The sequence below is a fragment of the Hipposideros armiger genome, unplaced genomic scaffold (genome assembly GCF_001890085.2).
Source record: "Hipposideros armiger isolate ML-2016 unplaced genomic scaffold, ASM189008v1 scaffold_238, whole genome shotgun sequence".
Classification (NCBI taxonomy): Eukaryota; Metazoa; Chordata; class Mammalia; order Chiroptera; family Hipposideridae; genus Hipposideros; species Hipposideros armiger.
Window position 1 is genome coordinate 679,395 of NW_017731588.1, and position 26,244 is coordinate 705,638.

Sequence of the window (26,244 nt, forward strand, 5' to 3'; positions counted from 1 at the left end):
GGGGGACGGGCTTTTGGGTGACTGAGGCACCTGACCCCAGCCTGGCCATGTGGCCTCTTCCACTCTTCTCCTTGCTCTCTGACGCCATGGGTCACCCACAAAGGGAAGGGAACAAATATTAAGTTCCTTTGGTGTGTGGACACTGGACATAGGGACACATTTATTCTTCACGAGGTGGAAATTACTGTCCCCATTGGTGAGAGGTGGTATCTGAGGTCCAGTGAGATGGGGTGGCCTGCTCAAGGGCCCCCAGTTGTGTTGAGCTCTCTCTCTCAACGGCCAGTCCCCTCGGCTCACCACCTACGTTGGAGGCAATGATGGATGACAGTAATAATAATGAGAATGATGATAATAATAATAAAATAATAATAATAAGTGACAATAGGTAACATTTATTGTCCACTGAGCACTGTACTAAAAACTAAAAGTCACTGAAGCCTCAACAACCCTATGAGGTAGATCTTATTATATGCCCATTTTACAGGTGAGGAAACCAAGGCACATAGAGTTGAAGGTGCTTGGCTGAGGTCACACAGTGAGTAAGTGGTTCTGGCCCTAGAATCTATATTCTCCACCACCTCCCTCCATGGCTTCCATTCAGATTCCAACCCAGGCTCTGGTCTCGGGGGCGGGGGACTGGTCACCCGGCCCTTCTCCAGCCCTGCCGCCCCCTCCTCTGGCCTGGCTCATTGCGTTCATCACTGCCTTCAAGTGAGAAGAATGACACATATTGTGTTAACGGTCATTGCTTTTTTCCTATTACAAAAGAAATATATGTTCACTCTAGAAAACTGGAAGAAAACTAAAAAGGCTTTCGGAAAAGAAAATTCCTTTCCCAGAGATGACCACTGCTGATATTTTGGTGCATGTCCTTCTGGTCTTTTTCTTTTCCATATGTAACAATCATCAAGACATCCCTCAGCAGCACAAGATTTGCTCTGTGCTTGGCTCTGTGCTGAGTATCGTGCACACATTATTTCATTTAACCCTCGTGAGATCTCTTTTCACCCTTACGACAACCAGATAATAATATATGATAAAATCCCTATTTATTGATGAGCTAACAGAGGTTCAGAGAGGTAAAGCAACTTGTCCAAGGTCACTGGTACAGCCAGGTTCAAGCTTACATCATTTGGTTCCAATAATCTAAACTGTTTAATTACGGTAACATCTTGGAGCTGGAATTGCCAGGTCAAGCATATGCAAAATTCTAAAGTTTTGTGATAATTCTGTACTAACCTTCCCTTAAAAACAGGGGTCCTGATTTACACCCTTGTCAATAAGAGTCTAGGAAGGCCTATTTCCCCATGCTCTTGGACATGTTGAACTTCATTTTTTAAAAACCTGTCAGTTTGATATACAAACAAGATATACCATCACTATTTCTGATTTCCTTAATTTCACTGTGTGTTTTTAGCCTCTTAGTGTGGATCTGGGGCCCAAGTGGCCAGGGCCTGATGCTGCACGCCTCAGCACAGGCGGTACCGGGAGTAGCTCAGTCATCAAATCATACTCTGCCACCTGACACCTTGGCTACTCTGCCACTGCGTATTTTGACCTTTCTTGCTTGGGAAACAGAATGTCCTCAAATGCAGGTACCCCTTGGCCTACCTGACAGATAGGGAAACTGAGTCAGGAGTGGCTTCCACCAAGTGTTTGGCCCTGATACGTCCTCTCTGTCCATGAATCTCACCCTGCTGTGTAAAATATGATAAATTATAAACCTTCCAATTCAAGAAATTCAATGACTCCAAGGGCAAGAAATATGAAGAAAACTACACCAAGGTAAATCATAATCGAATTGTTCAAAACCAGTGATAAAGAGAAATCTTAAACGCAGTCAGGTAAATAAATAAAATAAAAAGATGTTACATACTGAGGAACAAAGATAAGAATGACGGCAGATTTTTTGTCAAAAACAATGCAAGTGAGAAGACAGTATCTTTAAACTGCTGAAAGAGAAAAATCTGTGAATTTAGAATTTTATGTTCAGGAAAAATCACTTTCAAAAATGAAGGTTAAAATAAAGATTTTTCCAGACATTGGAAAGTTGAAAGAATTCATCACCGGTAGACCCATGCTACAAGAAATGTTCAAACTTAAGGAAATTGATATCAGAAAGAAATACAGATTTACAAAAGGAATTAAGAACACTAGAATTAAGAACACTACATGGGTAAATATATAGGATTATTTTTCTCATCATTTAATCTCTTTAAAACATAACTGTTTTAACAAAAATAATAACAATGTAGTATTGTGTTTATACTATATGTAAAAGTAAGCAAAATGCATAATAATAGCATGAGAATGTAATATTCTTATACATGAAATGATACAATATCGCTTGAAAGTAGACTGTGATAAGTTAAAGATATATAATATAAAGCATTACAGCAATCACTAAAATAACAAAACAAAGAGTTATAGCTAATCATTAACAAGGGAGAAATAAAATCATAAAAACATTTAATCTTAAAGAAGGCAGAAAAATAGAAAACAGGAAACAAAGAACAGACAGGACAAATAGAACATAAAAAGCAAGATAGAAGATTTCATCCCAACCATATTAACAATCACATTAAATGTAAATAGTCTAAATACCCCAACTAAAAGACAGAGGCTTTCAGATTGGATGAAAAACAGACACAACTATATGCTGCCTAAAAGACATGTACTTCAAATATAAAAACACAAATGGGTTAAAAGTAAAAGGATGGAAAAATATAGACCATTTTAACACTAATCAAAAGAAAACTGAAAGGTTATAGTAACATCAGAAAAAGAATGTTTCAGGGGGTAAAGAAAATTATTTCCTATGATAAAGAGGTCAATCCATCATGAGGGACAATGACCCCAGATATTTATGCATTTAATAACAAAGCTTCGAAATGTATGAAGCAAAAAGTGGTAGAAATGCAAGGAGAAATACACAAATCCCCAATTATTGTCACAGGTTTTTATACCCTTTTCTTAATAATTGATAGAACAAGTAAACAGAAAATAAATAAGAGTGTGGAAGATTTGAACTATTAACTAACTTGACCTAACTGACATCTACAGAACACTCCACCCAATAACAGCAGAATACATATTCTTTGCATGGAACATTTACCAAAACAGACCATATTCTGGGCCATTAAAGTTTCAATACATTTTAGAAGATTCAAATCGTATAACTATGTTTTATGATCACAATAGAACTAAAGTAAAAATCAATTAACAGAAAAGTCTCCAGAAATTCCCCAAATATTTGGAAACAAAATAATACACTCCTAAATGACCCACAGACCAAAGGGAAATCAAAAGGGAAGTCAGAAAATATTTTGAATTGAATGAAAATAAAAACACAACAACATGAAATTTGTGGAGTGCTGCTAAAGTATTTAGGGGAAACTTTATAACATTAAAGGCCTACATCAGTAAAGAAGACAGGTTTCAAATCAATAACCTCAGCTTTCACCTTAAAAAACTAAAGAACAAATTCAAACTAAGTAGGAGAAAGAAAATAATAAAGATCAGAATAGAAATCAATAAAAGAGAAAACAAAAAACAATAGATATAAATGTCCAGCCACTATGTTGTACACCTGAAACTAATAAAAATTAATACTGTCAACTGTAACTGAAAAAAAAATAATTAAAAAAAGCAATAGAGAAAAATCAATGATACCAAACACTGGTTCTTCGAAAAGATCAATAACATTGATAAATCTCTAGTCAGATGAATTGAAAAAGTAAAATATAAGATTTTTTATTAAAAATTTTATGTGTAAAAAATATATAGAGGGAGAGGGGAGGAGACACAAATTACTAACATCAGGAATGAAAGAGGTCACATCACTATAGATTTACAGATAATAAAAGGATAATAAGTTTCACTACAAAGCTACAGTACTCACGTCAGTGTGGTATTGTCATAAGGACAGATAAATGGAATGGAATTGGTAGTCCAGAAAAAAATAACTGTCACATTTATAGTGAGTTGATTTTCAACCAAGGCGCCAAGACCATTTAATGGGGAAAGAATTGTCTTTTCAATAAGTGGTGATGGCACAACTGAATATCCACATGCAAAAGAGTGAAGTTGGATCACTGCTTCATACCATGTACAAAAAGTTAACTCAAAGTAGATCAAAGGCCTAAATGTAAGCTAGAACGCTCTTACAAGAAAACACAGGTGTAAATCTTCATGACCTTGAATTAGGCAATGATTTCCTTAGCTATGACACCAAAAGCATGCACAAAAGAAAAAAAACAGATACACTGGACTTCCATCAAAATTTTAAAAACTATAAAAGGACACCATTTTTGTGCTAAAAGGGACACTATCAAGAATGTGAAAAGACAGCCCAGAGAATGGAATAAAATATTTGCAAGTCATATATCTGACAATAGATGTGCACTCAAAATATATAAAGAACTCTTACAACTCAATAAGAAGAAGACAAGTAGCCCAATTTAAAAATTGGCAAAGGATTTGAATGGACATTTTTTGAAAGAAGAAATACAAATGATCGATAAACACATGAAAGAAAAGATGCTCCGTATCATTAGCCATCAGGGAAATGCAAATCAAAATCATGAGATACTATGATTCACATCCACTAGGATGGCCACACTTAAAAAGACAATAGCAAGTGTTGGTGAGGACCTGGGAAAACTGGAACCCTCATACACTGCTGTGGAAATGTAAAATGGTGCAGCCACTTTGGAAAATGGCCTGGCAGTTTTTCAAAAGGTTAAACATGGACCATATGAACCAGTGATTCCACTCCTAGGTATATACCCAAGAAAAATGAAGACATATATCCTCACAAAAGCTTGTACACAATGCTCATAGCAGCTTTGTTCAGAATAGCCGAAAAGAGGATACAACTCAAGTGTCTATAAATTGATGAGTGGATAGACAAAATGTGGATAAATACAATGGAACACCATTCGACAGCAAAAAAGAATGAAATGCTATTACATGGTACAACTTGTATGAACTTTGGAAACATTATACCAAGTGAAAAAAGCCAGTCACAAAAGGCCACATATTGTATGATTCCATTTATATGAAATGTCCAGAATAAGCAAATCTATAGAGACAGAAAGTAGATTAGTGGTTGCCTAAGGTTAAGGGCCGGGGAATGGGTAAGGGAAAGGGAAGTGGCTGCTAATAGGTATGGAGCTTTTGAGGGGAGTGATGAAAATGTTCTAAAATTGCTGTGGTAGTGGTTGTACAACTCTGTGTACAATGATATTAAAAACCATCAATTTGTACACTTTAAATAGGTAAATTGTACAGTATGTAAATTATAGCTAAAGAAAGCTGTTATTTTTTTTAAAAGGCATACCAGGAATATTATGAACAACTTTATGCCAATAAATTTGACAAGTTAGATGAAATGGACAAATTCCTTGAAGATACAAATAACCAAAGCTCATGCAAGAAGCTCTAGATAACTCGAATAGTCCTGTATTCATTAAAGAAATGAATTTGTAGATAAAACTTTCCCACGAAGAAAACTCACAGTGCAGATGGCTTCACTGGTGATTCTACCAAACATTTGGGAAAAATAATACTTATTCTATACAAATTCTTATAAAAGATTGAAGAGAAGAAAATACTTCCCACCTCACTTGATGGGGCCCTGATATCAAAACCAGACAAATTTAATATAATAAATGAAAACTACACAGCAATATCCCTCATGAACCAAAATCCTAAACAAAATTTTAGCAAATCTAATACACCAATACTGTATATTAAAAAGCCAAATGGGACTCATACTATGAGTGCAGGGTTAGTTAAGCTTTGAAAACCAATCAATGTAATTAACTATATTGACAGACTACAGAGAAAACTCTGTGATCACCCCAAACAACACAGAAAAAGCACTTGACAAAAATCCAACATCCTGGGCCAGACGAGTGGCGCGTTGGTTAGGCGTTGGCTTGGGACACCAGCTCTGAGCAGCAGGGCCCCCGTTTGGATCCCATATGAGGGCCAGTGACGCTTCACCCTCTACAGCTAAGATGGTGAACAACAGCTCGACCTGGAGCCAGGCAGCCGTGAGCAGCTGTCCAATGGCAGGCGAGCAAATGCCTCACCCAGGAAGAGCACAATGATAATACCAACAAGGGCCAGTGAAGCAACGTCCTCCACAACTAGACTGAAGAACAAAAGGACAGCAACTTGTCTGTTCCCCTTCCCCGATTCCCCAGCACTGTTGCCCTCCCCCAATTCCCCAATAAAAAATCTTAAAAAAAAAAATCCAACATCCTTTCCTGATTTTAAAAATTCTCAGCAAACTAAGAATAGGAGGGAGCTTCCTCAACTTGATATGGGCATCTACAAAAACCCCACAGCTAACATCATACTCAATGGTGAAAGACTGAAAGCTTTCCAAGATAAAGAATGTCCACTCTCACCAGTTCAATTCAACATTGCATTGGAGGTTCCAGCCAGGGCAATTAGGCAAGAAAATGAAACAAAAAGCACCCAGGCTGGAAAGAAATAAAATTATTTTTCTTTGCAGATGCCATGACCACCCATATGGAAAATCCAATAGAATCCACAGAGAAGAAAGCTATTATAACTAACGAGCAAGCTTACCAAGGTGCAGGAAACATGATCAATCTATAAAAATCAATTTCATTTCTATATACTAGCTAAAAACAATCGAAAATTAAAATTCTTAAAACCATCTATCATAGCATACAAATATGAAATACTTAGGAATAAATATGACAAAAGATGGAAAAGACCTGGATGTGGGAAACTAAATTATTGCTGAGATAAGTTTAGAAAAGAGACCTAAATAGGATATCTTGCTCATGGGTTAGAAGACTCAATATTGTTAAGATGCTCATTCTCCCCAAATTGATCTATATATTCAAACCAATCTCAACCAGAATCCCAACAGACATTTTTGTAGAAATTGATATGCTACTTCTGAAATTCACGTGGAAATGCAAACAACATACAATAAAACAACTTTGAAAAAGAAGAACAAAGTTGGAGGGCCTGATTTCAAAACAGTGTGATCCTGAGGAAAAGACAAATAGACGAATGGAATGGAAGACAGAGTCCAGAAATAGACCCCCACATACATATGGACAGCTGATTTCTGACAAAGGAGCACAGACAATGCAGTACAGCCATTTTTTTTTCAATAAATGGTGCTGGAATGAATGCATATTTATAAGCAAAAAGTGAAATTTAATCCATACCTCACACTATGTACAAAAATGAACTAAAAATGGATGACAGTTGTAATATGAAGCCTAAAGTTTCAAGTTTTCTTTCAAGAAGAAAACAAAGATGAAACCTTTATGACTTGGGGGGTTAGGTAAAGATGTCTTAGATGTGACACTACCAAACACAACCCACAAAAGAACAAATTTATAACTTGGACTTCATCAAAATGAAAAATGACTGTGCTTTGAAAGACACGCTTAAGGAAATGAAAAGACAAACCACAGACTGGGGGAAAATATTTGCAAAACATAGATCCTTTACAGGACTTGTATCCAGAATACAAAAAGAGCCCTCAAAACTCAATAATAAGGAAACAAACAACCCAATTTAAAAATCGGCCAAAGAATCGAAAGAAGCACTTCATCAAAGAAGATACTCGTATGTAGGTGGCAAATAAGCACATGAAAAGATGCTCAACATCATGGGTCATTTAGGAATTGCAAATTAACACCAAAACGTGATATCACATTTATTAGAATGCTTAACACTAGAAAGACTGACTATGCCAAACGTTGGTGAGGAGAGGAGGAACTGACACTTTCATACACTGTGGGAACTTAAAAGGGTACAACCCACCTACTTTGGAAAACACTTTGGCAAAAGCTTCTTAAAAAGTTCAACTTATGAGTACACCTACCATATCGTCCAGTCATTCTTCTCCTAGGTATTTACCCAAGAGAAATGGAAACGTATGTTCATATAAAGCCTTGTACACACACAGTCACAGAAGCTTTATTGTAACAGCCCTAACCAGAAACAAACCCAAAGGTCCATCAACAAGTAAATGAATAAACAAACTGTGGCGTAGCCATACAATGGAATAGTACTCAGCAATAAAAAAGAGTGACGTACTGATACATGCGACAAGATGGACGAATCTCCAAATAATTATGCAGAGTGAAAGTAGCCAAACCAAAAGAGTATGTAAGATTCCATTTACACAGAATTCTAGGAACACAAATGAATATTGGCCTGGGGATAGGGAGGGGCAAGAGTAGAGTGGGAGGATGGGAGGGGTCAAAAGGGAGTGAGGAGGAGGAGGAGGAGGAGGAAGAGGAGGAGGATTAGCAAGGGCCATGGAGAAATCTTTGGGAGTGATGGATAGGTTCATTATCTTGATTGTAGTGATGGTTTTACACCTGTGTACATTTGTCAAAACTTATCAATTTGAACACTTTAAATATGTGTGATTTATTGTATGCCAATTATACCTCAATAAAAGCCCTTTTTTTAAAAGGAAAATCAAGTCACACTAGAAAAAAAAAAGATTAAGCTAGAATACCTTCCACTTAGAGGTTCTAAAATTCTTTTGAGTCTTGAAATGTTAAGGCTCATCTGTTCAGACATCCATAATAATTTATTTCCAGAATGCAAACACACCTCATTCTGTCATTTGAAGATAACTGTACTCTGATTCTGAGATGCATTGGCACCAAGTAAGATGCTGTAATTCTAAATCACTTCTCCTAAAATGCAACGTCCATAATCTGAGATGCCATGATTCCATCACTTTATCAATTTCCTTTTTTTTTCTTCTCCAAACACAATGGCTCCTGTGCCATCATCAGAATTTAAATCTCCTCCCACTCTAGGGAGCCATTAAACATGATGTTTAGGAAGAGTTTTGAGTTTATGGGGATGTGCTTCCACCATAAGAATGAGCAGGGATGGAGGGAACGGGAGTGAAACACAAAAGTGTTCTTGAGTGTCATCTCCACCATGATAAAGAAAGCCATCCCCAGAGAGGACAGCCAGTGGGACAGCTCTCCAACCCTACAGTGACACCTCTAGTGATTTCTGTTTTTCTCTTTTTCCTTATGAATATTTTTACATTTTAACTTTATTATTTATTTTTAGTTAATATGGGGTTTTTTTTAGAGCAATTTTTAAAAAAGATTTTATTGGGGAATTGGAGAAGGGGAACAGCCAAGTTGTTGTCCTTCCATCTTAGTTGTGGAGGGCGCAGCTAGCTTAGCTCCAAGTCCAGTTGCCATCTGGCCACCCATCGGCAGCTCAGGGCAGCTCAGCTCAAGGTGCCATGTTCAATCTTAGTTGCAGGTGGGAATAGCCCACCATCCCATGCGGGAGTCAAACAGCAACCTTGTTGTTAGGAGCACGTGCTCTCACCAGCTGAGCCAGCTCAGTGGCAGCTCATCTCGGGTGCAGTTCACTGGCCCATGTGGGAATCGAACCGGCGACCCTGTTGCTCAGAGCTCACGCTCTTAACCAACTGAGCCACTCGGCGGGCCCTTTTTTAAGCAATTTCAAGTTCATGGAAAATTGAGCAGAAAGTACAAGAGTTCCCATAAATCCCTTCTCCTCGCCCTCATAATCTCCCCCATTAGTAAAATCTTGCATTAGCATGGTATATTTTGTTATAATTGATGAACCAATAATGAAACATTATGATTAACTAACGTTCATAGTTTACATTAGGGTTTACTCTTCATATTGTAAAGTTCTATGGGTTTTGGCAAATGTATAATGGCATGTATTTCAGTATCATACAGAAGAGTTTCACTGCCCTAAAATCCTCTGTGCTCCACCTGCTCCTCCCTCCCTCCCTCCCTCCCTTCCCCCAAATCCCTGGCAACCACAGATCTTGTTCCTGTCTCTCTAGTTTTACCTTTTCCAGAATGTCATATAGTTGGAATCAGACAGTATGTAATCTTTGCAGCCTGGCTTCTTTCACTTAGTAATGGTGTTTAAAGCTCCTCCATGTCTTCTAGTGGCTTGAGAGCTCATTTCTTTTCATTGCTGAATAATAAACATTCCATTAAATGGATGTACCGCAATTTGTTTATCCATTCATCTACTGAAGGACATCTTGACTGCTTCCATTATCTTTATTTTTTTTTAATTTTAATTTTATTGCTTTCTCTTTATTTAAAAAATTTTTTTTAAAGTCACGTAAATGTTGGCAACAACCTAAACGTCCACCCTTCGGGAGCTGGTTTGAGGTGGTCTGACTGTAGAGCACAGTTCCCTGTAGCTGTTAGAAATGCTCTGTAGTCTGCATGTTGGTGAGGCTTGGAGCACCTGGAACTCACAGACCCTGCTGGTGGGACAGTAAAGTGGTACACTCACTTTAGAAGACTGTTCGGCATTATCTACTACAGCTGAACGCATTCAACCTCTAGGACCCAGAAACTCCACTCCTGGGCATCTACGCCCAACAGAAATAACTTCATAAGTTCCCCCGAAAGGTATGTATAAGGAGCACTATCCATATATATAGTCAAAAACTGGAAATAAGCCAAATATCTGTCCACAATAGGATGGATAAAGGATGAAATATTCACTTAGTGGAATACTAGGCAGCCATAGAGAAGAATGAACTACCAATCACCCAATGACATGGATGACTCTTGATGATGAGCAAAAGACGCTGCACACAAAAGAGACATCCTGCATGATCCCATTTATATAAACGTCCAAAGCAGGCAAGACTAAGTGATGGTTTTAGAAGTCAGGATACTGGTCACCTCTAGGGGTGAGGGGTGGGAAGTTAACTGGGGAAAGACATGACAGAGCCATCTGGGGGAGCTGGAAATATCCTACATCTTGATCTGAGTGGGTGTTATAGGGATGATATATACATATATATGTGTGCGTCAAGCTATACTATACACTTAAGATTAGTGCACTCTGGGCCGGCCGCGTGGCTCAGTTGGTTAGAGTGTGAGCTCTTAACAACAAGGTTGCCGGTTCGACTCCCACATGGGATGGTGGGCTGCGCCTCCCGCAACTAGATTGAAAGCGGCCACTGGACTTGGGGCTGAGCTTGCGCCCTCCACAACTAAGATTGAAGGACAACTTGACTTGGAGCTGATGGGTCCTGGAAAAACACAATGTTCCCCTGCCCCAATTCCCCAACACTGTTCCCTTCCCCAATTCCCCAACAAAAATCTTAAAAAAAAACCACAAGATCAGTGCACTCTACAACACATATGTTACAACTCTATACAAACATTTTAAGTCTAACATTTAAGTTTGATATTCTACAGTTATTGACTCAGAAGGAGAGCCAGCATCAAGGGGGGAAGTTTAGACAAACAGGACTAACATGACCCGATTGATGCAAAATCTTCTACACATACGCATTTCATCTACAGATGACTTCAGAATTATATGAGCTTCCATGTATGAGTGTATGAGCACTTGCTGTATGCCAAGTGCTTTCCTAAGTACTTTATTACATATTTTCATCCTCAGGGCAGTCTTTGTGGCATCCAGAGCTCATGCTGTCATGTAAGTCCCCAAGCCCTGATCACAGGCCATGAGACCCCACAGGGTCTGGTTCCTGCTTCACCTTATCCTCCTTCCTTATCCTAACAGTCCAGCCTCCCCATCTTCCTTTCTCTTCCCTGAAAACACCACTGCCCTCACACCACAGAGTTTGCATATCTGCTGTTCCCTCCACTCGGAAGGATTTTCCCCAGCTCCTCTTTGCTAGGGCAACTTCTCCTCATCCCTCAGCCCTCAGTGTCACCTCCTCCAGGAAGCCTTCCTGACCCCCAGCCTGGGCTGGGACCTCTCATTTGTGCCCATAGTTCCCATGACCCTTCCCTGTAGGCCTCATCGCTGTTTTACCTGCTTTTCAAGTTCTCTAAGAATGAGGAGGTGTCCGTTTCATTCAGAGCCATGTCTCCTCTGCCCACCACAGGGCCTGGCATGGAATAAGCACTCAACAAATATTTGATGAATGAATGAACGAATGAACCCAACTGCCAGGGCAGATCGACTTAGACATCTGGAAGGCTGACATCAAATCCATAATGGTGGTCACCACCAGGAGGTGGATTTCAGGGAAGTTTTACACGTATTTTTTGTACTTTGGGATTTATTTGGCTGGATAGTGTTCTGGTGGACAGGTAGCATATTTCAGCTCCTCAGCATTCCCCCTGCCCGGGGGACCCCTGTCTGCCACCCTCCCCGCCCCCTGCACACACTCTCCCAGCTCGGCCTGCAGCCCCAGTGGGCCGTGTATTAATAAACGGAGGGAGAAGGTCACCCAGCTTGCAAGCACTGAGCTGTCCTTGACTCGGATGCAGATGAAATGCGCTGAGGCGGGGGGAGCCGCTTCACCAAGCGCTGAGCACGTGTGAGCTATTTCTGATTCCCACCAGGCCAGGCCGGGCACAGCGCATCTGCCTTGGGAGCAGGAGCAAGGCTGGCGAGCAGTGGGTGAAACCACTGACCGGCCCTACCAAATGCTCACACCAGACCCAGCTGCTGCCCTGCTGAAAACTCTCCCACGGTTCTCCAGTGCCCAGGGCGGGGGGATTGGAGGACGAGACCCTCAGTCTGGCACTCAGGGCTCATGAGCTCTGGACCCTGCCCACCTCCCTGCTTTCTACTCGCCCAAGTGTAGCCAGATCCTTACTCAACTCCTGGCCTTTGCACATGCTGTTCCCTCTGCCAGAAGTGCCTGCTCTGTCTCCGGAGTCGGCTCACTCCCACTGAACCTATAGGCTTCAGCGTGGACCACTCTATCCTCTAAGAAACCTTCCCTGATCATGGCCCCAGCTCGGTGTCCCTTGTCCTAGGGCTCCCTGCTACCACCACAGGTATTTCAATTTGTCTTAGTGGCCTATGATCTGTCTCCCAAACAGTGATGTGGCCACCTTGAGGGCCCTCATCAGTCATCTCCATGTCCCCAGGGTCCAGGAAGGGCCTGGCCCACAGCACACACAAATCCACATTTGATGACTGACCACACAAGGCAGAAAAGGGCTGAGCTGCTCAGAGGAAGTGGAGGCATGGGAGCAGAAGGGGAGCCTATGATTCAGTTTGGCTGTGACTTAGAGGCCGAGGGTCAGAGAGATGTGGCCCTAGAGGACAGGGAGGTGGAGAGAAAGACCCATCATCAGTCAGTAGAGGGCCCCTGTCTGATCGCTGTGCCCTCGTCTGGCCAGCAGCCCTCAGAGCTCCAAGGTGACACAGGCTCCAGGTACAGGTGTGGCTGCTCACAGGCCCTGCCTCCCCCAGCCCTGACAAGAGCAGTAGATGTGGCATCTGTACAGAACAAAGCATTTTGTCTAAATATATCTGCTCCTCAATGCAGGACATGCAGGAAGGGAGTGGGGGGTATGGCGGGCCTGCAGTGCCGGGAGAACCTTTACAGGAGCACCTGCCAACAGGCCCACAAGCCACCTGTCCTGGCAGAGGGAGTCCACCCTGGGGCCCAGGGTCAAATAGGCCTGGGTGGGCCTCTCCAAGCAGGATTATCACTGCCTGATCTCCCACCCAAAAGCTGCTGCCTTGAATGTGGGCCATGCACAAACCAGGCCAACAGAGGAGGGAGGGGACACACAGGTGGGGTCTGGGGGAGGGGACACAGAAGTAGGCCTGGGGGAGGGGACACAAAGGTGGGGCCTGGGGGAGGGGGCACAGAGGCAGTCCAGACTCTCTCCAGCACCTCGTTGCTACAAAGGCACAGCGAGGGAGGCAACTCCAACAGGGTCCTGGCTCCCAGGCACCCTAAGGGTTCCTAGAATTCTCTACAGCTACTTGAGATTCTCCCAAGAATCCTTCAAAGTGGAACAACAGGAAGAACATTAGATTCAGAGTCAAGAGGCTTATGATTCAGTCTCATCTCCACCCCTGAGGCCCTCAGGCAAGTCCTCTCTGGGCCTCAGTCTGCCCATCTGTAAAGTGGGGATAAGCGTGTCTCCCTCTGTAAGTGATCTGCACATAGGAGTGCTCATTTCTGGGCCCTCTCTCCCAGACTAGTCTCACCCAAAGACCCAGGCCGACCTTCTGTGAGCTGATCTGGACTAGGATGTGGGAGGGAGCCAGGAGGCTCCAGTCGGGGGGGGGGGGGAGGGGGGCTCATAAGAGAACATAACAGTGGTGGCTGCTTTTTCTTGAGCACCTATTATGTGCTGGGCCCTGTCCTAGGTACTTTAACATACAGAACCTCACTGCACTCTCATGTCAAGAGTCCAAGGCAGGCAGTGACACTGTTATCCCATGGGGGACAAATGGAGAAACTGAGGTTCAAAGAGGTTTCTATGACCTACTCCAGGAATCAAACTTGGGTCAACCCTCAGAGTTGACACTACCTCCTGTGGGTGGACAAACTTGCTGGTAGCCACCGCAGGGAGGTCAGCCTGTGGCTCCAAAAAGCCTTCTTCGTAGGGTCCTTGGAATGGAGGCAGTCACCACCCTCCCATTCAGTCTTGCTCTTTCAATTAAAAACAAAACCAGAAAAAAAAACCTGTTCATTAAAACAGCTGGACATAAATACTCAGTGCTATTAACACCTCCTTTTAAAACAGAGACTAAGGCCCCACAGAGCCAGAGCCTCCCTCCCCACCCTCGCTCACCCTCACCCTAGGCAAGACGGTGCCTTGGTTAAAGAGCCTGGGGCCAGAGGATGGCCAGTCTGGTCTCGAATCCCGGCTCCACCAGCTTCTGGCTGGGTGACCTTAGGAGAGTCCGTCTTCCTCTCCTTGCCTCGTTTCCTCACCTGTGAGGGGACAGTGGTCCCTCCTACCCAGAGTCACTGGGCATACCGGAGAGACAGCTGAGGTCAAGTTCTGGCTCAGGTCTCACTGGACACAGCCGGCATCACTCCCGATTAACCTACTGATGATGAGTCTGAACCAGAGTCCCTTAAAGTGGCTCCTAGGGATAGACTGTGTGCGTGTGTGCGTGTGCGTGTGCGTGTGTGTGTGAAAGATAATAAATGTCTACTACTGTTTTAACCTACTAAATGTTGGGGTAATTTGTTACGCAGCAATAGACAGCTAACACAGAAGGTGAGCCTTGAGATGGGATAGAAGAAACGTGAGGGAGTGACCAGTAGCTGATTCCAGAGGGTGCAATTCACCTGCCATCTGACCTGGCCCCTCTGTGGGAGAGGAGCAGCGGGGGCACAGGCTGTGCTCTGGCTACCAGGTCGGGCCGATACTCCTGAGCTGTGTACCCACTGTGTGCCAGGTCCCAGAGTGGGCACTGCTGGGGGTGCCAAGAGGCACCAGCCTGGCCTGTGCCTAGAGAGGCCTCTGCCTGGTTGGGGAGGCAGAGCCTAGGTGGCCCTCACAGTCCACAGGCCTGTGGAGTCTGGGTGAGGTGACTACTTGGGACAAGAAGGCAGGTGTCCCAGAAGAGTGCAGACTGAGCTCAGCGGTAAATAACAAGTAGGAGTCACCCAGCAAAGACTTTGAGGAAGGGTTTCCAGGCAGAGGGAACAGTTAATGCAGAGCCTGGAGACAGAGGGCACGGTGTGCTCTGGGGGTCCTAAGTCCTTTAGCTGAGCTGCCTGTGAGGGCGTGACAGGGGCAGGAAGGGGCTGCAGGAATGCACAGAGGCAGGTGACAAAGGTGTCAACTGCTCCGGGCTCTGGGCTAGGACAGGGTCAAAGGAGCCAGTGTGATTTCTGGATCAATCGCTTTGCCTGCATGTGGAGGGTATATGGGCAGGGGCTGGGGGCCGGGACAGTCATCCTAGCCAGAGGCCCTGAAAAGTGGAACCAAAAGACCCTTGAGAAGGGGAGGTAGGTGGAGAAGCAACCCAAATTCTGCTTTGTAGCCAAACCCTCAGGCCCACCCCAAGGGCTTCAGGCACGAGGCTACCTCCCCACCAGCCCACAGGAACGGCCTTGTCATTTATCAAACCCAGCCTGGCAATTGGTTCCTGGAAGTTTCAGGGCTGCTGGCCGTGGGGTCCCCCTGCCCACCCCCACTCCACTCCAGGCTGCCCACTGCCTTTGCCCCTGCCCCATCCAGCATCAGCAGAGGGTGGTGACACACTGGGTTAGTGGAGGCCAGTTGGCTCAGCAGGCAGGCAGATAGCCAATCCTCCATGCCAGTGCCGGGAAGGCCTGGGGCATGGCTGGCCAGGAGAGCACTGTGGGTCTGCTTTGCTCCGAACCTTCTTAGGCTCCCTAGTTTCTTTCCATGGGAAGCCTCCATGCAGGGGGAGGCTGGGAGGCTGGGAAGGACTTGCTGCAGGACCTGAGGCAAGTTGCTCAAATGTCCTGAGTTGGACCCAGTGATGGCCAAGGGCTCTGTAGCTACAGCCAGGACAGACCCTCCAGGAGCCCCTCAGCGGTCAGATCCACACCAGGTCAAGTTTCCAGCCCCACCCAGGCAGGCTGCTTCACCTCTGTGAGCCTCAGTTTCCTCATACATCAGCAGTCCACCCTGCAGCCCAATGGGCGCAGGTTCCTCCTCACGCCCAGCTCACCCTCTCTCCAGGTTCAGACCCTCACCCTCTCCAGGCCACGCCCACCACATGGCCTCCGCACCAGCTCTTCCATCCAGGTAACTCCTTCTCACTCTCACGTCAGCTCCAGGCTCCCCTCCTTGGGGCAGCCCTTCCCGCCCCCCCCCCAGGCTGGTCAGGTGTCCCGTGCTTCTCAGTGGTGGCAGTGCCTGTCACTGATGGAAGTTTGCATACATCTGCGAGGTTACATCATGACTGCTAGCCTCCCAAGAGGATCGTGTGGTCCACAGGGCAGGGACAGGGACCTGGGTTCACTGATACACACCCAGCACCTGCTCTGGGCACACAGCAGGCACCTAACGTGTGCTTATTGAACGAATACTACTTAGAAAAAGAAAGACAGGGAGGAAAGGAAAGTCCAGAGGGTGATGAGAATATCTACCTCCCAGTGTTCAGAGGATCTGACAACATACAAAAGGCCTGGCCTCAGTGGGGACAGTGACACACACGCGCGCACACACACCACCCCACACACGTGCACGGATGGGAGTGGGAAAGGGCCCAAGAGCGGCCTACCTCCCTGTCCATGCTATACTCTCCCAGGCCCCCTGGTGAACCAGATACACGAGGGTCAGAGACACAGACAGGCAGAGGGCCTGGCTTCGTGGCTAGCCAAAACCCACAGGTTGCCCAGAGCCAACCAGCCTCTGCCCTGCCCACAGTGTCCCTGGAAGGCCTCGCACACACCCTGTCCTCCAGGAATCTCTCACACCCCAAAGGTGGCAGGTCCCCTGGAGGAGAGGCACAGAAACGCTGACACCTCTCGACTGCCTTCACACCTCAGCTTCAAGATGAGAGCTGGAGGTTGGTAAGGAGACTTAGAAAATTCTCAGCAATGCCAAAGTGAGGGCCCAGAGACGGGCCAGGGCAGCCCCAACCCCCCACCCCACACTTACTGCACAGATGGAAAAACTGAGACCCAGAGAGGGAACAGGAGGCTCACAGCCCCCCAGGTGGCCTCTTGCCTGGGGCCTGCTTTCCCACCTGGACGTATGAGTCACACTGACCAGGGTTCACATCCTCACTTTTTCACCCACCAGTGTACAGTCTCAGTTTCTTCGGATGTAAGATGGGGATGATCATAGCACCTCACTCCCTCCACTGTGGGGTGCACACATAGAGAACACAGGTGGCAGAGGGCCCTGTGACTTTGGAGTACATCCCCGTCCCTCCAAATAGCAGGCCAAGTCCAGCCGGGAGCTCTTCCCGAGTCACAGGTGACTGATTTACACGGAGTCATCACCACAAAGCTGCCCTCTCGGCCTCAGAATCCCAAAGCCCACTCCTCATGGTACACACTGCCCAGAAAAGGCAGGCAACGATGCCAGGGTCACACAGCAAGGCCCTAGCATGTGAAGACTTTAAGTTGAGCCTCCAACCCAGAGTCTCCCACCCCACAAGTGGATCTGAGAGCTGAGGAGGCGCCAGGGCTTAGCAGCAGCCGGGGGAGGGAGGGAGGCAGGCAGGCAGCTGGGGGTGGTGGGAAGAACCTTTTTTTCCCCTGTCTTTAGCAAACCCCATCCCCGTTTCCAAGCTGCGCTCCAGAGCCCTCGCTTGCTGCGTCACCACACGCAGTCAGCCCGTAGTGGGTGGAAGGAAAGGCTCCCTCCCTGTGGCAGGGGGTTGGGGGGCCAGGGAAAAGGGGTGAAGACAGTGAGGGCTCCCTGACACCTCCCAGAAGTAAGTCCAGTTCCGTTCACCCCTGGGGGCAGAGAAGGCTGAGCTGGGAGAGCTCTGGGGACTTAACCCCAGCATCCCATCAAATAGAGGCCCTGAGGCCCAGAGAGGGGCTTGGGACTCAGTCGGGGACACAGTAGCTAACCAGCTCACCATTCTTACTCCAATCCCTATCCACTGGCAGCTGCAAAGCAAAAGCCTCCTGGACCCACCTCTGTCACTGCGGGCTCATCTGTCACTGCAGAAAGAAAAATGTCTGGACCCAGAGGCCAAGTTCTCACTCCCCAGCCCCGGCACCTGGGGACACAGTGACACCCCTCACCCCCACCCCCACATAATCACAAACACCTGGTTAAGCATGGTTCTGAGCCCCTGTTGTGGGCACAGTGCTAGGTACACAGCAAGTGCTCAATAAACAGTTTTGTGCTCCATTGATACTCCAGGATGCCTGCCCAGTTTCTACTATCAAAGACAGAACCCACCCACATCACGTGTTTTCTAACAACAACCCCTCACACACCAAATGTCATTTTAGCCATTTTGAAGCAAACTCTTGGAGATGGATTACCTGCACAGGCCTTACACTGAGGAAAGGAAGACAACTAACTGCCTTGTCACAAGTGTCTGCACCCCTGTGACTGAGCCCTGGGGGCTGCTGTGTGTGGGAGGGGTGGCGAGGGGGGAGGGGAGGAGAGTCTGCGCTTTCACTGAATGCTCCCAGGAACCAAGCATTTTATCTTTCCCTCTGTTCTGCAGTTGTGGTCACTTCTCAGCACCCATATCACCTCCCAGCCGCCCCCCCCCGCCCCCCAGAGCCTGAGAGATGGGCTGCCCACCAGAGCTCTGTGTGAGTAAAGAGTAAAGGAGCTGGGATAAGCCAGGGCTCTCCTCTTATTAAAATCTACATATTCCACCAGGGCTTCTGGGGGGACCTCGGAGATGAGGCACCGATAAGTGGCCCCTGACATCCAGGGCACCCCTGAGGTCATTGTCTCAGACCAGGCTGACCTCTGCCTCCAGCATGTGTCCAGGTTCTCCAAGCCAGGATCTGGGTCTACTACATTTGATTCTCATGGGCCTGACGTCCAATCTCCATCCCCACCCATCACTTCTGTTGAACAAATGGGAACTTCAGAAAATCCAGAACACGGGGCTAAGCCCAGACTCTAAACGCTAACCGCCTTGGATTCATATCCTGGCGCTACCACTTCACCATCTGTGGGGGCATTGGACAGCTCTTACTATAGCTCTCTGTGCCCCCAATTTCCTCATCTGTAAAATGGGGATAATAATAATAATAGGGTGTGATAGGGCCATAGGAGAGGCCGGATTTAAGGTGCTTAGATCAATCGGGTGCTCACTAAACAGAGGGCCCAGCACTGTGTTTTCTCCTGAGATGGTCAGTGATGCTTTGCTGAATGACTGGATGTTAGCCAAGGAGACTGTTGTTATCATCATCAGCATCAGCAGGGATCCCCAAGCCTGGTTTTGCAACCAGCCCTGGTGAAGGGTGTAGCAAAATTCTCCAAACAAAATTTGCTTCCATTCATTTTGGGTTTTTGAAAAGGCCACGTCAGACAGCTCGAGGAGGCGGCGGCGTTGCAAAACCCAGCACGGAGGGATCTGGGGCCCTACTCCTCGGCTCAGTAAATGATGTGCAACCAGGGAGCAGAGGGTCCTCCACACTGGCACCTCCAGGGCCCAGTGGCAGAGGGCTCCTGGACTATGGGTTCACCACCACCTCCCTCCCCCCACCACTTTTTGAGTGATCTTGAACAGATATCCAACTGCTCTGAGCCTCAGTTTCCTCATCTGTCAAATGGAGAAAATATCCCTTTTCATCCTTACCCCTGGGGGTGTCTGGAAAATATGGGGATTAAATGTGTTCTGCAAACTGTAGAGTGCCGCATACACTCTAAAGGCTTCAGAACTGGCCTGGGACCAGGAGACACTATGGAGGGGGGTGTAGCACAACAGGCACCCCACCACCGCCACCACCATAAGCCACAACAAAAGAAAGTCTCATCATGGGAGTTTTAAAGGGCCCTCCACAGAGTCTAATGAAGTAGAGGGTGGGCTTGTCTTCAATATAACACAGGAAGACTTTCCTCAGTGACAGCCTTTCCTAAAAAGGGTGCAGTGAGAGTTTGCACAACAGGGCGTTCCCTCCCAATGAAGCTAGCCCCTGAACTCCCTTAATTTACAGGGTTATCTGTTAGGATGTCTGAGCCTCATCAGCCCCCTGTTGACCCCAGCCCGGGTGCCAACACACACTGCCCTCCAAAGCCACTAAAGCAAACCAAGCCCCACCCTGTGACAGCCCCTCACGTGCCCAAAGAAGAGGCAGGGGCCTTGAGGACTCCCTTCTTGGGCTGTCAGGTTCACAGACCCAGGCTGTGTGAATGTAGAAGGTCCCTCTGAGATCCAAGCCTTCATTTTATCAAAGGAACCCAGAGAAGGGACACACCTCATCCAGGGGCACAAAACAAAGGGCTCCTAGCACAGACTGAACACCCACCATGAGGGCATACTGCCCACCTCCATGACCAGCCTCCCTGCGGCCCACTCAGGAGGACCACCTCCTCCTGTATGGACACATGGCCCAACATCCCTAAGCCTGCCCAGCACTTGGCTGCATCCCTTTATCCATGCCAACACCAAGTCAGTTGCCCAAAATGGCCTTTATCCATGCCATTCTCTCAGCCAGCAGTGCCCTTCCCTGCCATTCTCCATCCACTCAAATCCCTCTAATCCTCCAAAATCCACTCCAGATCTCATGCCCGTCCTCCAGGAACTTCTTACAAATCCGAACTAGTGGCCCCCTTCCCAGGGCTAGGTTAGCATCAGCCTCCATCACTGGGAGGGGCCTGACAGGGTGACTACAGTTTACAGAGCAGGGCCCCGTGGTTTTTATTCCGCCCCCAGGCCTGCTACACTGCTGGACACTTAGTGGGCCTCAGGAAGCACCTGGTAGCCCAAAGAAGGAATAGAAGACGAAGGAGTGGAGGAGTGAACAGCTGGTAACCTAGTGAATGAAAGAAGGGATGAAAAGTGAGCAGGTGATGATGTGAGCAAATGAACTGATGCAGGAATAAATTCCTAACCAGACAGGCACAGACACCCCCCCCCCAAAGATGCAGGGTCCTGCCCACACGTAGCCCTTACCCTCTTCTGAAGCCTCTGGGGTTCCATAGACACACTAGGATTTTAGAGGCCATGGGCCTATAACTCCAACAGAGCCCAGACAAACACGCCTCTGGGTTTGCAAACCCAGATAGAGGCCTGGAATTCACAGGGACGGTTGCATTGGCAACTGGGCCTGGCTAAGGCTCCCACCATGCCCTACCACCCAGCCCTCAACACAGAATGGCCCAGACCATGCCCATTTATTCATCTGGCCAAAAAAAAAATGGACTGAGGACCCAGGAAAAGCCAACACCTGTCCTCAGCAGCACGGTAACAAAATGCAGAGGCAGATGTGACCCTGCCCCTCCCCACACCAACCACACACAGAAGCATCCAATGATAAGGAGCAGTGACTAGGTAGTGAAGGCAGAGGCCCATGGGGCTGTGAAGGTGGTGACAGGGACACAACCTGGCCTGGGCATCAAGAAAGGCTTTCTTCTAGAAGTGAAGTCTAAGTTGGGACCTGGACAATAAGCAGTCGTTAAGCAGGCAAATGTGGGATGTTCAGGCAGAGACACCAGCATGTGCAAAGTCTCTGAGTGTGCAGGGAACATATCCTGTTCCAGAAACTAAAAGCAGATCGGAGAATGGGGCCAAAGACTAGGAAGCGGGTGCAAGGTATGGCTAGACAGGTAGCTAGTCAGGGGGAGAAGGCTGGGCCCCCTCCTGGGAGCCATGGGCATTTATTGCATACTTACTATGTGCTTTAGAAAAAAACCTGCATTCAGAATTTTATTAATTCACATTTAGAATGTTTCAGTGGAAGTGTTTAAATGCACTGTAGTCCGATAATGCAATTTTTAACGCTTTTTTGAATGAATGAATCTATCAGTCAATCACAGATGTATGAAAGGGTAGAGACCCGCTGCTTCCTGTCACATAGTGCCCAGCACAATTCCTCAGAGCCTTCCCATTATGTAGAGATGCTGGTATTTATAAAACCAGTGGCCCATAAACCACACAAGAACCTAACAAGATGCCAGTGGGTACCCCCGGTACTTCCAATATGTCACTGAGTCTTCAGAAAGCTCCAAAGTACACAATCCACCTTAGTTCCTAAGTGCTGCACGGGCTCTCTTCAAAAACACCAACTCAGTCGCCCAGGACACAGCCCGTAAACCTGCGGCTCCATCTCAAGGCTGGCAGCAGCTGGATGGTACCCTGGGTGCCACATAACTCAGCCACCAGGCTCGCTCTAACCGACACTCTCTCTCTAGTTGGGCCCTACACTCTGTCCCCATTGCATAGCACAGACTGCCTCCCAGCACAAACGGGCTCCTGGAGGGTGGGGACCACATCAGGTTATCCCATGTTCCCAGCACTCAGCAAAGGCCTAGCCTGGCCTCTGATGGATGAATGAGGGGAGGGTACCATGGACGCCACACACACAGGCACACTTGAAGTTATGCTGCTGTCTCACTCTAGGAGAACCCAGAAGCCCTGGCATACCCCTGCCACAGCACAGGCAGGCACACGCGCGCGCGCGCGCGCGCGTACACACACACACACACACACACACACACACACACTCTCACACCATACCACACACACACACACAGGCCTGCCCCATGTGCACAGCCAATGTCTCCAGGAGTTGCTGAGAACACACTCGGTGTCTGCCGATAACTGGCTGCCAACAGCCGGCTCTGGGCCTGGCAGTGGCTCTACACACTCCAGCCACCAATAAGCCACCCAGTTCTGCAGCCCCACCCAGCTCTGCTGCTCTCAGGAGCCTGGCTCAGGCCCCTCAGGGCACCCTGGGACCAGGCAGCCCATGGTCTTCTCTGTGGGACAGAAACTGGGCTCCTTCAACAACCACTCTCTGAGATGGTCTTGTACAACCTCACTCCACCGCACCACCGTAAGCCTGGCAGAAACACAGCCCCCTCCCGCAGTGAATGACAGAGGCAGAGACAGCCAGGACCCCAGGACCTGGGCTGGGAAGAGCAGTGCAATGGGGGAAAGGCAGGCCCGTCTCGCCTCTTTTGGGGCTGGGGACTGCAGCCCCCTCTCCCTCTGTCATTTCCACTTCCAGGCAGGTGGGGGTGCAGGAACCCTTCCCTCATGAATGCTGCCCTCCTATATTGAGGCTTCCATCCTCAGAGCACCCCGTTCACCCCCACAACTGGCCTTCACCAACCCATAACCCTTTCCCCCATTTCATTTCTCCCCCACAATATCAACAATCTCTGGCAGCCCTTCTGCACCACAGGCAGCGGGGAGGAACAGGGGGAGAAGGGTGAGGGGTGAAGGGAGAGCGGAATGGAGGGACGGAGGGGAATCAGAGGAGGGTAGGTTCCGTAGAAAGAGGCCAGGGGACATCACATGTCCTGATAGCACATGTCCCCTCCCAGAAGGCCCGGTACATCTGGACCCAGCTGGCTTCGCCGGCCACCTAGTCCACCTGCCACCCGGTCCACCTGCCACCCGCTCTGAACACGAACCCCTTTCACCGCGGGGCGCCGCACGTGGGGGCCTTCCGTAGCCATGTGAGCGCCCCCCCAGCCCAGGTGCCCGGGTCAGCCCGGCCCCTCCTGGGTACGCAAGCAGGGAGGGGGAACTATGCAGCATTGGGGGGTGGGGTTACGCTTGCCCCCTTCCAAGACGCCAGGTCCAAGGGAAAGAGCTCCGGAAGGGGGGAGCCGGCTGGGCACGCTCCCCGGGCTACTGAGGCGGGATGGAAGAATGCCCTGGCTGGCCGGCAGAGCCCTCCCTCCCCTTAGCTCCAAGGCTGGTGGGTAGTAGAGGGGTCTACCTGACCCCTTGGCTGCCCTGTAGATTGAGGGTCGGACACGAAGAGGGGCTTCCCAGCTTTGGCGGCCCCTTGACATGGGGGAGTCTGCGGGACTAAGAGCTGGACTGGGGGTCTGGCCCTGGATAGGGGGTTCCGGGCCCCAGCACTACTATCACCAGGTTTGAGGGTCCAATGAGACCTAGATTAGGGGATCCAACCAAGAGAAAGGGGCTTCCCAGCCGCAGAGCCGCCCCCTCGGATTAGGGGCTCAGAAGACAGAACTGGTAGGGGGAGGGGGCTTTTCTGCGCCAGCACCGCCCCTCGCTTTAGGGAGGTCTGTCCCGGAGGAGACCCAGATTTGGGGATCCTGCGGAGGGACGGGGCGTACCGGCCCTGGAAAGGGGATCCGGGCCATGGCGCGCGCGCCACCCCCGCGCCCTCACCTGCACCCGGCGCCTCCGGCCCACTCGTCCACGGTGCTGCACTGCTGCCGCTTGAGTCTGTTCGCGGGTCCGTTCGCAGTTCCGTCCGCTTAGGCCCTGGCCCCAGCCTCGGCCCGCCGTCGCCCCATGCCTCTCTTCTGGCCGGCACGGCGCCCCAGATGCGGCTGCGGGAGGAGGAGCCGCGCGGCCCCGGCTCCCCAAGAACGAGAGCGGCGGGGAGGGGGCGGGGGGCGGGGAGATGCGCGCGGGGGAGGGGGCCGCGCGGCTGCGCCCAAAACCAGGCGCGGATCCGGCCACTGGCCTGGGGTGGGGGCGCCGTACCCAGCGCCCACCCACACCCCCACAACCCGGGGGAGGGGGAGTGTCTCCGTAGCCAGCTACGCTCCGTCGCAAGCGAGCCGGAAGGGCGCTTAGAGATCCACGGTTGGATGCCCAGAGAGTGTAGGCTACTGGCACAAGGTCACACAGCACAGGCTGCGGTAGCGCGGAAACCTGGAACCCCAGACTACAGTGCCAGTCAGCAGGAACCTTTGTTGATGATGGCCGGCCAGTGGAGAAAGGAAACTGAGGCCCACACTGGACAAAACTGGCCCAGGTCACACGCGCAAGTCAGGAGGCCCCTGGGATTTGAACTTCGGGGTTCCTGCCTCTGGAAATGTATGCCCCCTCCTGGTGACCGGTTTTCTGCAGAAACCTCTTCCAGGTGCTTTGTCGCCTTTTGGCAGCACAGGGGTTAAAAACAACCCCTGGAATTGGATAGACCTGGGCTGAGTACCCCTCCTCTCTCTCCTGAGGCTCTGTGATCCTAGACTAGATACTGCCCCTCTGAGCCCTAGTTTGTCCACCTGCAAAATGGGACAACATTAGTATAATATCCCCAACTTGGGTTGAGGAACCAAAGAGATAATGAATGTAAGCTCTTTGCTGGTGCCTGCTGTTCAATAGGTGTCAAATGAATGTGCTCATCCTTGGGGTCCCACATACAGCCATCTCCCAAGAATGCCAATGGAATGCAAATAGTCAGAACAGTGTTAAAGGGTAGCATTTACAGCTTCTAACAGTCCTTGTTCCAGGCCTCATCTACCATCCGTCCACCCTGCCCACATTCCCCATTCCAGAAACATCTGTTCCAGTGCTTCTCTGCCTTTCCTTGTGCCTGCAATGCCCTCCCACCATCTTCACCAGACAACTCCTATTCATTCATCGAGGCCCAGAGCAATCTGTTGCATACCCCAGCTGCTTGCATTTCCTAACAGTTCACCCATGCTTCGCTTCTCCGTTCCCTGTGTGTGGTCTAGGTTTGTCTCTGTCTTTGTGGGCCCTGACAACTGTGGTGAGAGGATGTCACTCAGAGGAGATGATGCTATCAGGACCAACACTGCCCAAGAGAGTCCCCTGGAGGAGATGGGGCTTCCGCTGGGCCTGGAAAGAGAGGTGGGTTCGGAGCTCTGGGCAGCGGAGGAAGGAGAGCATATGGCAGGCAAAGAAGCGGTTGTATGTTTGGGCAGGGTGTCATTAGGGAGGAGAGCAGACTGCCTGGAGCAGTTGAGAAGACTTTATCATCTGAGCTGGGAGCCAACAAGAGCCAGTGGCTGGACAGCAACCTGGCGTTGTAAAGTCCGGTCGAAACGAGCAGGCTTTGCCCTTGAGAACACCGCGCACAAGGGTCCCAGGAGACTTGTATAAGGATGTTCATGGCAGCATCGTTTGTAATAGTGAAAA

General features: G+C 48.4%; 1 protein-coding gene across 6 annotated transcripts in view; it reads right to left on the reverse strand.

The window, feature by feature from the left end:
• The window catches only part of DLGAP4 (DLG associated protein 4), a 197,949-nt gene extending 173,217 nt beyond the window's left edge, over nucleotides 1-24,732 (reverse strand). For 2 of the 6 annotated variants that reach the window (XM_019655196.1, XM_019655194.1), the window contains exon 1: nucleotides 24,523-24,726. The gene's annotated coding sequence lies outside the window, so the exon portion shown is untranslated. Of the gene's footprint in view, nucleotides 1-24,522 lie in introns of all 6 variants that reach the window. The other 4 variants (XM_019655199.1, XM_019655197.1, XM_019655198.1 and 1 more) reach the window with 4 other exon arrangements.
• Nucleotides 24,733-26,244: the final 1,512 nt, after the last annotated feature.